This window comes from Pristis pectinata, chromosome 28, assembly GCF_009764475.1.
Source record: "Pristis pectinata isolate sPriPec2 chromosome 28, sPriPec2.1.pri, whole genome shotgun sequence".
NCBI classification, from domain to species: domain Eukaryota; kingdom Metazoa; phylum Chordata; class Chondrichthyes; order Rhinopristiformes; family Pristidae; genus Pristis; species Pristis pectinata.
Genome location: NC_067432.1, coordinates 2663383 through 2675677, shown reverse-complemented (window position 1 = coordinate 2675677; position 12295 = coordinate 2663383). Strand labels below are relative to the sequence as shown.

The 12295-nt window shown below is 49.5% G+C and overlaps 1 protein-coding gene across 3 annotated transcripts in view; it reads left to right on the top strand.

The window, feature by feature from the left end:
• The window catches only part of LOC127583995 (FERM domain-containing protein 5-like), a 138203-nt gene that overhangs the window by 83597 nt on the left and 42311 nt on the right, over positions 1-12295 (top strand). The window contains exon 1 of one of the 3 annotated variants that reach the window (XM_052040476.1): positions 12214-12276. The exons of the other annotated variants lie outside the window; for them this stretch is intronic. The gene's annotated coding sequence lies outside the window, so the exon portion shown is untranslated. Of the gene's footprint in view, positions 1-12213; positions 12277-12295 lie in introns of those variants that run through there. 3 annotated transcript variants of the gene reach the window in all.

Sequence of the window (12295 nt, the reverse complement as noted above, 5' to 3'; positions counted from 1 at the left end):
AAGATGCGGAAAAAGGGATTAGTGTGGATGGATACTGATGGTGGGCAGAGACATGGTGGGCCGAAGGGCCTGTCTCTGTGCTGTGTGACTCTCTGACTTTTCAGTCAGGTTTAGTTCTTCCCAACAGCTGGAACTAACTCAGCTGGAAGTTCTGCTCAGACCTTGCAATGCTAAGGTCCATGTCCCAATTCTGTGAACTCTGCCTGCAGTGTTCTCCTGAAAATTAATATTAAATTTATTTTAATAACATACCAAGGACCTCTTGCCGTGGTTGCTGGCATGTGCTGAAGTTGAATCATTAGTGCCCCTGGACTCTATCCTTGGCCCATCCTACTTCCACCGTTGCCGTCTGGGGGTTGGGGGGGGGGGGTGGTTGTGGAGAGCATCATCCAAAAACAGGTGGTGACTTTCATGGGGTGGGCTGGTGAACCCCCCAACCCACCTCTGTCTACCCCTTCAGTTGTCCCCACTGCTTGCTCAACATCCAGGACCGGGTGGGGAGAAATTTCCCCACCCAGCAACTAAACATTGGGCAAACTCAAGTCAAGTTGAGTTTATTGTCATGTGCACAAGTACGGTGAGGTACAGGTACAGTGAAAACCCTGCTTGCAGCAGCATCACAGGCACGTAGGTACAGACAACACACAGAACATAACTTATACACAAATTGTACAAGACAGTGAAGAGATGACTGTGCAGAACAAGACATCAGTGCAACACAAAACCACAATCAGAGGCAAGTCCACGGCAGTGCAAGAGGTGGTCCGTAGTGTTCCACTGCTGAGGTGGGGTTAGAGTTGTGCAGGTCGGTTCAAGAACCTGATGGTTGTTGGAAAGTAGCTGTTCCTGAACTTGGTGGTGTGGGACTTCAGGCTTCTGTACCTCCTGCCCGATGGTAGCAGCAAGGAGAGGGCATGGCCCGGATGTTGGGGATCCTTGAAGAGTGATGCTGCCTTCTTGAGGCAGCGCCCCCTGTAGGTGCTGTCAGTGGTGGGGAGGGCTGTGCCTGTGGTGGACTGGGCTGTGTCAACTACTCTCTGCAGCCTTGTATTCCTGTGCGTTAGAATTGCCATACCAGACCGTGATGCAACCAGTCAGGATACTTTCAACAGTGCATCTGTCGAAGTTTGTCAGATCGACCTGACCGACATTGTTTTCAGCCACACACTCTCCCACCCCTGACAACGTCCTGACGCTGAATCACACACCTCTGACCCAAGAGAAGCTCTGACCAACGTCCACAATGTCTCTAAGTTGCCAATTTCCACCTTTCTAAATTTGCCCAGCCGCAGCCTGGCCTTGCCCTTCAGTGGCTGAAACTTCCAGCCGTACCTCTGGACACGACCATCTCAGCCCTCTGCAGCTTCCCTCGCTCCCCGTTCTGAGGTCTCCCAAAGCTCTGCTGCTACATCCCTGCTTGAACAATCCACCACCCAGACTTAGCCCTCCTCCCATCCTGCCCCTCGTTTATCCCTGTCACCATCAGCAACTGCCCTCTCAGTAGGTCCAGTCAGAAGCTCTGCCATTCCCTACCTGGTTCTATCTGCTTCTGTCCACCCCTTCACATCCTTTGGGACACTCCTTATAGCCCTTCTCTCTGACCCTGTAGTCTTTGCCTTTTCACAAGTCTGTTGTCACGTTTATTTAATCCAATACATCACGGGCACATCCCTCCCCACCATCGGTAGTATCTATAGAAGGCGCTGCCTCAAGAAGCAACATCCATCATCAAGGATCCCCACCATCCGGGCCGTGCCATCTTCTCGCAGCTCCCATCGGGCAGGAGGTACAGAAGCCTGAAGTGCCACACCACCAGGTTCAGGAACAGCTACTTCCCTTCAACCATTCGGTTCTTGAACCAACCTGCACAACCCTAATCACTGCAGTTTAGCAACACTGTGACCACTTTGATCACTTTGCACTAAAATTGACTTTTTTTGTTCTAATTGTGGTCTTTATTGTAAAAATTGTGTATCATGTTTAATTTACATTTTTATTGTGAATGCTGCTTATCTGATGCTCTGTGCCTGTGATGCTGCTGCAAGTAAGTTTTTCATTGCACCTGTGCACACATGGACTTGTGCATCTGACAATAAACTTGACTTTGACTTGACTTTGACTTTATCTGTGCGACCTCACACCCGTGGGGCACTTTGGGATGTTTTACCATGTTGCAGGTGCCTTGTGAACACAAGCTTTCCTCCACAGAGCCAGCACAGCAAGTGTCTGTATCTACTGGCCTTTCCCGGGGGTAAACACTGTTGGGGTCCCCATTCACATTCCATTTCACATTCCAGTGAGGGATATTGTCCATTGGTCAGGGGATGCAAGAGGAGTCTTCTCCCCAAGTGATTTGCTGCATTCAGGAAGAGCGTATCCCTGATGCCCCAGTCTTTGAGCAGGAGCTGATGTGTAGAGTACTTGTCCCTTTAACTGGTGGGTAGTGATGTCACAGACTTGACAGAGACAGGATCAGATTTATTTATCACTGATAGATGTTGATGCAATCACAAAGAAGGCACGCCAACAGCTCTAATTCGTTAGGAGTTTGCGGTGAGTCGGTATGTCACCAAAGACCCTTATAAATTTCTCTAGATGTACAGTGGAGAGCATTCTGACTGGTTGCATCACGGCCTGGTATGGAGGCTCCAATGTGCAGGATCGCAAGAAGCTGGAGAGGGTTGTAGACTCAGCCAGCTCCATCATGGGCACAACCCTCCCCACCATCCAGGACATCTTCAAGAGGCGGTTCCTCAAGAAGGTGGCATCCATCACTAAGGACCCTCACCACCCGGGACATGCCCTCTTCTTGTTACTACCATCAGGGAGGAGGTACAGGAGCCTGACGACCCACACTCAACGATTCAGGAACAGCTTCATCCCCTCCATGATCAGATTTCTGAACAGTCCATGAACCCATGAACACTACCTCGTTATTCCTTTTATTTGCACTATTTATTTATTTTTGTAATTTATAGATTTTTATGTCTTTGCACTGTACTGCTGCCGCAAAACAACACATCTCACGTCATTTGACACAGAGCAGGGAGTCCCTGGCACAAATAATTTGTCAGCTTCAAGGTGCTCTGACCTTGGAGTGTTTGAGATCACATGCAGTGCTGAAAGAGGCAGATTATTCCTCTCAGCCAGGCTTTCAGCAGGCAGTCCGCTAGAGATAGAAACCGCTGAAGCTCAAGGAGACAGAGGAACTGAGCAACACTGGGGAAACGTTGAAACATGATTGGTTCTCTCTTCAACACCAGGGCTGAGTTAGTGATGGAGCACAGGAGGGTGGAACATGAGCAGGAGAAGGGCCAGGCCATTCACCCCCTCATATTTATTCTGTCATTCAGTAAGACCATGGCTAATCCACTACCTCAGCACCATTTTCTTGCACTAACCCCCTATCCCTTAGTACACAAAAATCTACCAATTTCTGTCTTGAATATACACAGTGCTCCTGGGTAAAGAATACCACAGATCAACTGTCCATAGGTGAAGAAGTTTCTTCTCATTGCTACCCCTTTGTTCTCAGACAATGCACCCTGGTTGTTGACATCCCAGCCAGGGAAATGGCACCTCTCCATCTACAATGACAGGCCCTGTAAGAATTGTGCATAGTTCAATGAGATCACCTCTTGTCCTTCTCAGCTCAAGGGATCACAGGCTCAGTCTGCCTAATCCCTGCTCCCGTCCCAAGAGTCAATCTGGTGAACCTTCACTGCCTCATCCTTCCTCAGGAAGGCAGATTGGGTGAAGGGAAACAAGGAGAAGGAAAAGTGAGTGGATTCATGAAAAATATTTCAGAAGTTGAGCTGTAAAAGTTGTGAGGAGCACTTCTTGTTGGGAACGTGAGACTACAGTCATTGTGGTTAATCCCTTGTTGGGTCAGTTACCCAGACCTGATGTCCAGGGGTCATGTCTCACAGTAAGGTTCAGCCAATTAGGATGGAGGTGAAAACAAAGTTCTTCACCCAGACAGCACTGAATCTGAATCAGAATTGTTATCACTGACTTTCATGGCATGCAACTTGTTGTTTTGTGGCAAGACATAAAATTACTGTAAATCACAAAAACAAATAAATAATTCTAAATAAATGGAATAACAAGGTACTGTTCATGGACCGTTCAGAAATCTGATGGTGGAGGGGAAGAAGCTGTTCCTGAATCGCTGAGTGTGGGTCTTCAGGCTCCTGTACCTCCTCCCCGATGGTAGTAATGTGAAGAGGGCATGTCCTGGATGGTGAGGGTCCTCAGTGATGGATGCCACCTTTTTGAGGCACAAATCCTTTGAATTGACTCCCCAGGTGGGCTGTGGAGGTGCAGTTGCTGAGTATATTCGAGACAGAGGTCAACAGATGAAATGTGTATCTGTACCTGTAATGTTCCCTGAATCCCAACCGCTCTGTGACTGAGACTCATCGAATGTCATGAAGTCACACAGCACAGAAACAGGCCCTTCAGCCCATCAAGTCCATGCTGACCATCAAGCACCCACTGACACCGATCCCATTTCATAAGTTTAGACACCAGCAACTTCCAAGAAGCAGATGAAAATCAAACTATAGATACTGGAAATCAAGAGTTAAAACAGAAAATGGCAAAAATCCTTAGACCCGTGTTTAGATGTTAAGGGAAGGAAGGGATATGAGGTTGTGGAGCTGAGGTAACAGAAGAACTATGATCTCATTGAATGGCAGAGCAGGTATGGGCTGAATGGCCTCCTCCTTCCCCTATCTCTGACAGGGACAGTATCAGCTTGTTCCTTCGACTTGTTTCCAGCCCTAAATGGCAGCAAGGAGCTCCCTTCATGTACAAGACGTTGGTGAGGCTGCATTTGGAATATTGTGTTCAGCTTTGGTCACCCTGCCATAGGAGAGATGCCATTAAGCTGGAATTCAGCAGTGCAGAGAAGGTTTACGAGGATGTTGCCAGGACTCAAGGGACTGAAGTTGGGCAGGCTAGGCCTTTGTTCATTGGAGAGTAGGAGACTGAGGGGTGACCTTATAGAGGTGTATAAAATCCTGAGGGGCACAGATAGGGTGAATGCACTCAGTCTTTTTCCCAGGGTTGGGGAATCGAGAACTAGAGGGCACAGGTTTAAGGTGAGAGGGGAGAGATTTTATTGGAACCTGAGGGGCAACCTTTTCACCCAGAGGGTGGTCAGTATATGGAACGACCGGCCAGAGGAAGTGGTTGAAGCAGGTACATTAACAACATATAGAAGGCACTGGACAGGTCATGGATAGGAAAGGTTTAGAGGGACAGGGGCCAAGCACAGGCAAATGGGACGAGCTTAGATGGGAATCTTGGTCAGTCCTGATTCCGTGCTGTATGACTCTGTGACCTCATGACAACAGTGTAAATTTGTCGGTGGGCAGGAGGCGACCTCGGACAGAGGGTCCATATGTCGGAGTGCTGGGGATTCAGAACACATACCCATCCTTCCTCCCTGCAGATGGCAGTGGACGTTTTTCATGGGAGCAGGAACTGTGACCTTGTTGTGATTTCCCAGCAGTATCCGGGCCATCAGAGCAGGCAGCCCAGAAACTGGAAGGTTAATTCCAATTACCGGCTGGTCAGGATGAAAACTGGAAATGCTGGAAACACTCAGCGGGTCAGGCAGCATCTGTGGAGAGAGAAGGGAGGGCTGAAAGACCTCTTCCCATGTGTGTGACTCCATGACTCTCCAGGAGTCACTGAGAGCAGTTGGGATTCAGGGAATAGAAACACATTCTATGCTGCCCAGTGGGACTGGTTCACAACAAACGCCTCCTGGTCAATAAATTAACCTCCTTTCACAACTTAATTTCTACTCGTGCTGTTGTGGGAGTGTTGGAATGATGCACACAGTATTGGCTGATACCTTCGTAGGATTATTTGTTTTTGTTCTGGGTTTTCTTCTAGAGGAGGGAAATAAGACCTTGTAATGAATGGCAGTGTAATGCTGCATACACTCACACCAGAGAATTTGTTGATGGAGGTCACCCTGGAAAGGGTTTGGCCCGTGATTCATGGGTTGGGCCAGGAGGGGATGAGTTAAGGGAGGTAGAAAGTATTGACTGAGTGCTGAAGACCCTCAGTGCCACAACCCGCTGCCCAAGTCCTGAGCCTTGTGTGTCAGATCAGTGAGGAGATATCAGTGAACGAACGACATTGAGAATTGGAAATATTAGAAGCATTGATTCAGAGGAAGGGCATGTCCTGGTTCCTTGTTCATCCTCTCTCCCTGTGGAGCACACTGAATTGCTCCTCTTAATTCGTGGCATGGCCTAGCACAAGGGCATCCCTACTTCAGCGTTGCCATGGTACCGTTAAACGTCATGAGTATGATTTTATGCCTTTAAACAGAATTGTCACTCTTATTTTTAGCTGTTGGGAGACAGACTGGGGGAGCATTCTTGTCACAGGGAAAGTTAAAGTTGCATTTAATTCAAGTTTAGATGCAGGACTACGAAAGAGTAAAAGGGGACGGAGGGTTTACCTGAGCCACAGATTTCAGGTGACTGGTGAATGAACCAGAGGGGGGATAAGGGAGACTTAACTCATGCAGCAGGCTGTTGCCTGGAAGGACAGAGGGAGCGGATTCAACAGGAACTTACAACGGGACGATGAATGAATACTTGAAGGGCAGACATTACGGGGAGGGAGCAGTGGAGTGGGACTGTTTGGGGATCCTTTCATAGAACATAGAACATTATAGCACAGTACAGGCCCTTCAGCCCACAATGTTGTGCCAACATTTTATCCTGCTCTAAGATCTATCTAACCCTTCCCTCCCACATCGCCCCCTAATTTTCTATCATTCGTGCGTCTATCTAAGATTCTCTTAAATGTCCCTAATGTATCTGCCCCCACAACCTCTGCCATAGTGCGTTCCACGCACCCACCACGCTCTTGTGTAAAAAACTTACCCCTGACATCCCCCTTATACCTTCCTCCAATCACCTTAAAATGATGTCCCCTCGTGTTAGCCGTTGTCACCCTGGGAAAAAGTCTCTGACTGTCCACTCGATCTATGCCTCTTATCATCTTGTGCACCTCTATCAAGTCACCTCTCATCCTCCTTCTCTCCAAAGAGAAAAGCCCGAGCTCACTCAGCCTATCCTCATAAGACATAGAGACAGCACAGGTAAAGTGGGCTGAATGGCCTCCTGTTGTGCAATATGATGCTCAGCCTGCATGGGCCAATGGGAAACGTGGTCCTCTAATTAGGAAAATTCCGGATTTTGTTGTGGTGCATATTTTGTACAGCTCCAGAGGTTACTCCATCACCTATGGAAGTAAATTCTTCACCACTGGCTGACTCGGGCCATTCAGTCACATCTGGAGTGGTGTTGGCCCTGCTGGGACAGGGTGGAGAGTGGACAGGGTGCCGAAGGTCTTGCTGGAGGTAGCCGCAGACTGGAGAACACAGAGCCTTGAAGGATTCGGGCCCAGATGGGCTCACAACTCTGCCTGGACTTCCATCAGATGACCCTCCTGTTGCCAACTGTCTGTGGCCACTGACACCTCATTGGTCGATTGATCGCACAACGTCTTTGCATCCATTGGCTAATTGGAAAAGTGGCAGAATGTTCATTACAGAGTGTTGGGTGTTTACGGACACTTAGAATAACTAATCAAAATCTTCAAAGGAAATGAAAAACTCCACATGATTGAAGTGCCTTGGGGATTCTGCTCCCACATTGCATTTGATCCATAATTCCCGAACATTCCTGCAGCACTGGGGTCCCCAGGGTCTTGGTGAACAGCGTTTGGCATTGCAACAACCTCGCTATATTCGTTCTTATCTCAGCAGCAGAAGTGTTGCTGGGATGGGCTGCCGCTGGTTAGTCAGAACCTGCTCGGTCTTGGAGCTAGTCTTGGCAAGATGAATGGGGTGAAGATCTCCTTTCACTGAAGTGACCTACAGTAATTGAGTTTAGATGATCTCTCTATGACTCAGGAGAAGAGAATTAATTAATATGGATGGCTGCCAAGTTTCTTCAAAGAGGCTACAAGGTTGGTGAAGTGCTGCAGAATAATATCAGAGGGAGCTGTGGGCAGGACGATTGAGCCAAGGAACTTTGGTGAGATGGACAAGTGACGGACTCACTGTGGTCCCACCATGGACGAGTGACGGACTCACTGTGGTCCCACCATGGACGAGTGACGGACTCACTGTGGTCCCACCGTGGGTGAGTGACGGACTCACTGTGGTCCCACCATGGACGAGTGACGGACTCACTGTGGTCCCACCATGGACGAGTGACGGACTCACTGTGGTCCCACCATGGACGAGTGACGGATTCACTCTGGTCCCACCATGGACGAGTGACGGACTCACTGTGGTCCCACCATGGACGAGTGACGGACTCACTGTGGTCCCACCATGGACGAGTGACGGACTCACTGTGGTCCCACCGTGGGTGAGTGACGGACTCACTGTGGTCCCACAAGCGAGTTCCGGGCCAGACCGGGGCAAGAGCGCCAACGAAGGAAACGTCTGCAAAGAGAGAGGCTGGAGCAGTGAGGGTGTGGGAGGGACCTGGGGACCGGGGACAAATGTGCACAAACTCTTTTCCCATGTTGTGGACACTCAGTTATTGGTCCTCTTTATTCCCAAGCTCGGATCTTTCTGGATCACTTCAGAGAGCTGTTAGGATTCAACAGCCACTGGTCTGGAACTGGAGTCACATCTAGGCCCTGTCAGAATAGAAACCCTCCTTCCCTACATTAATGAGCCAGTTGGATATTTACAACATTCTGATACGTCCATGACCACGTTAACCAGACAACCTTTAGTTTCCTGCATTTGTAATTATTTTTCAGAATGGATTCATATTCCCAAACAGCTGTGGCTGGATGTGCTCTTACCCACGACTGTAGGGTCACACCCAGTGTGACCTACACCGTCACCCTCCACTGTAGGGCCACACACTGCCTGGAGATTCCTGCCCCAGGAACACCATGACCCTTAACCTGCAGTCTCCAGAACGCTGGAATTTTCCTCGACTCTCCAGCACTGACACCCCTTTCCAGTCACAGATCCTGCAGCCCACCAGAAGCCCATTCAGCCCTTCCTGCAGATGTTATCTCTTTGAAAGCACTCCAGTTGTTGCCTGGAGCTGACCTGCTCTGCCTGGTGTTGGCAGGATGACTCCTATTCTGATGGAACCACTGGAGTCACTTGGGAGGTTCCTCAGCTCTCTTACAACACACGGAAGTAGGAGGAAGAGGAGACCCCTCAATCCTGGCCTGCCATTCAACATGATCACAGTGATCTGTGCTGGCCTCAACTCCTCTCCTGTGCCAGCTCCCAGTAAGTCACAGAAACAGGGTTTCCAGAACTTCCCGTTTGCCTTGTAGTGTCCGCAGGGATGTGCTGTTGGATGTGGACAGGTGGGGACGGCGTGTGGGAGGCTCCCTCAGGCACATTCCCTGGGTTTGCTCACAACGGTCGAGGTGGGTGTGTTGGCCTCAACAACTGCGTATTGTGGCAGGTGGAGGAGCTCAGGTCTTCGTGCTGAGCTTCACCCTGTCGGGGAGCCACCCGTTTCCCATCTCTCTCCACGGATGTGGCTCCATCTCTCTGTTTCAGTTTGTTTCTTGTTTCATTTCCGCTGGTTGTTGAAGTGTTTATTACCAAAGAGAGGGACTGTCACTCGGGAGGAGGGAAGGGTGAGAATAGGAGTGAGACCTGGGTATCTGGGACCAGTCTGTGGATTCCCCTGTCACCCCTCGACTATACCCCAGCACCCAGGAGGGGCAGTCTGTCCGGGGGAGGGGGTAGGGGGGATTTGGTGATGGGGATGAGTCACTGTGTCTGATCCTGATGTTTTTAAGGCTGATTTCAGTGTAGAGAGAGTAAATGGTGAATTCAGCAGCACGGAACAAGCAGTGGAACAACCAAACCAAATGGGCCATCTTGGTCAGCATGGACCAGTCGGGCCGAAGGGCCTGTTTCCGTGCTGTACAACTCTGTGACTCTATAATACTCTTCCTTCACAGGTGATATGAACCCTTGGAGTTTCTGCATTGATTCTGCACATTGTCAGCTGCTTAATGTAAATGGTTTTGATTCTAGGAATTTGGAGCAAAAAGCTGCAGATGCCGAAAATCTGAAACAAAAACAGAGAATGCTGGGAACTCTCAGCAGGTCAGGCAGCATCCGTGAGGAGAGAACCGGAGAAGTGAGAAAACAAGTGCGATAAGTTGCAGAGAGGGGGCGGTACGGAGAGAAGAGGGGATGTGTGTGATAGGATGCAAACCAAAGTGGTCAAGTAACAATTATTTTAAAATCACCAGAAATGTTGATAGAAATGCAGAACTCCAGTCACCACTGTGGAGGCCGAGGCTGGTTATCTGAGACTGTCAAATTCATCACTCATTACCAAGCGCTTCAAAGTACCCGGAGGGAAGATGAGGTGCTGTTCCCCTGGCTTACACTGGCTATTGTTGCAGCAATGTAGGGGTCAGAGTGGGGCTGGACCGGAGAATGGGTCACCCCTGCAGACTGAACGAAGGGGCTCTCGATGTTAGTCACCCAAGCTGGGTTTGGTTTCTCCAGTGTAGAGGAGACCACATGGTGAGCACCGAATGCAGAACCATTGGAAACTGCCCCACCTGGGAGGACTGCCTGGGTCTCTGGAAGGTGGGAAAGGTGGAGGTGAAGGGGCAGGTGTTGCATCTCCTGTGGTTGCATGGGAGAGTGCCATGGGATGGGGAGTGGTTGGTGGACCCAGGGAGTCACAGAGGGAGCAGTCCCTTCAGCATGCTGAGAGTGCAGAGGGGGGAAGATGTGTCCAGTGGTGGAAAGTATCCATCCATTGTGGGGCCTGGTGATGTGGAACCTGGTGATATGGGGCCTGGTGATGTGGGGCCTGGTGATGTGGAAGATGCGGACAGGGACACCCCATCCTTCTTCTCACTGGGAGGTGAGGGTCAGCGTATAGGTCAGTTACCAATGTCCATGATAAGTCCGCAGACTCCCACAGCTGTGTCAACCACACCTCGTCCTACCCAGCTCCCTGTTCTCCCATCTCCATTGTATCTGCTCAGATGACAATATGTTCCACTAGTGCCTTCAAGGTACTATCTTTTTTCTCTACTCGATGTCCCACACTTCTGCTCTCACCTTCTTCTCCTGCCCAGAGCACAGATAGGCTTCCCCTTATCCACCCCACCAAATTCCTTGGATCATCCTCCATGATCTCCACCACTTCCAACGGGATGCTGTGGTCAGTAATCCGACTCTCTAGTCCACTCTTTCCATCTCCATCAGCTGCTTCTTTACAGTGGAGAAACCAAAGTCAGATTGGGAGATCATTTTGCAGAACACATTGTGTGGTCTACACGGGCAGCCCTGACCCTTCAGGCTCCAGTCACTTTGCTCCCAGTTTGACCTCTCTGTCTGCACCCTGCTACACTTCCTCAGTGATGCCCAATGCTGGCCTGAGGAGCAGCTCATCTTCCATCTGGACACGCTGGAGCTCTCTGGACATAATATTGTATCTGACAATTTCAGGTAACCACCCTTGGCTCTGTTTCTCTCTGTTTTTCTCCCTCTCTCTCTCCCCTCTTTCTCTCCCTCTGTGTTTCTTTCTCTCTTTCTCTCTCTCTCTCTCTCATTCTCTCTCCCTCTCTCTCTGTCTCTCTCTCTCCTCTCTCTCCCTCTCTCCACAGAGCTTGCTGTACCTCTCTATTTCGATTTGTTTCCAGTTTCTTGTTACCTCAACAGATGTGGTCACAAGCATCCCCTCTGATCTCTCAGTCCTCCCCCTGTCTATAACTTAAAATCACTTGTTGTCTTCTCACTTTGCCAGTTCTGATGAAGCGTCCTTGACCCAAAACATCAACACTGTTTCTCTCCCCACAGATGCTGCCTGACTTGCTGAGCACTTTCCGGATTTTCTCTGTTTTGTCTGGGAAACTTAGTTTTCCAGGATACTCTCAATAGTGTTAATTGTATAAAATTAGTTTTAAACCAATCAAAGGTCAGATTTTATACATGATCGGTTGTTACTTTCCAGCCCTATGAAAATTTAAACTTGTTGTCCATCTGTCCGTGCAGTGTTTCAGGACACGGCCAGGAGTTCCGCTGACCCTGGGAATGGAATCCCTCTGTTCCCACCACCTCCTTCCTATTCCAGCTTTCAGGAGGAGATCTGGAGGAGGATGGGATCCCTGATCTGGAACATCACTGGAGCCAGAAAAGGTCCCTTTCTCTGGGCAGTTTTCTGAAATCACCCAGAACAAGCCTGCAGTTCACTGGTGAAGGTTGAGCTCAGTGAGGTGAACTTGAGAAAAACTT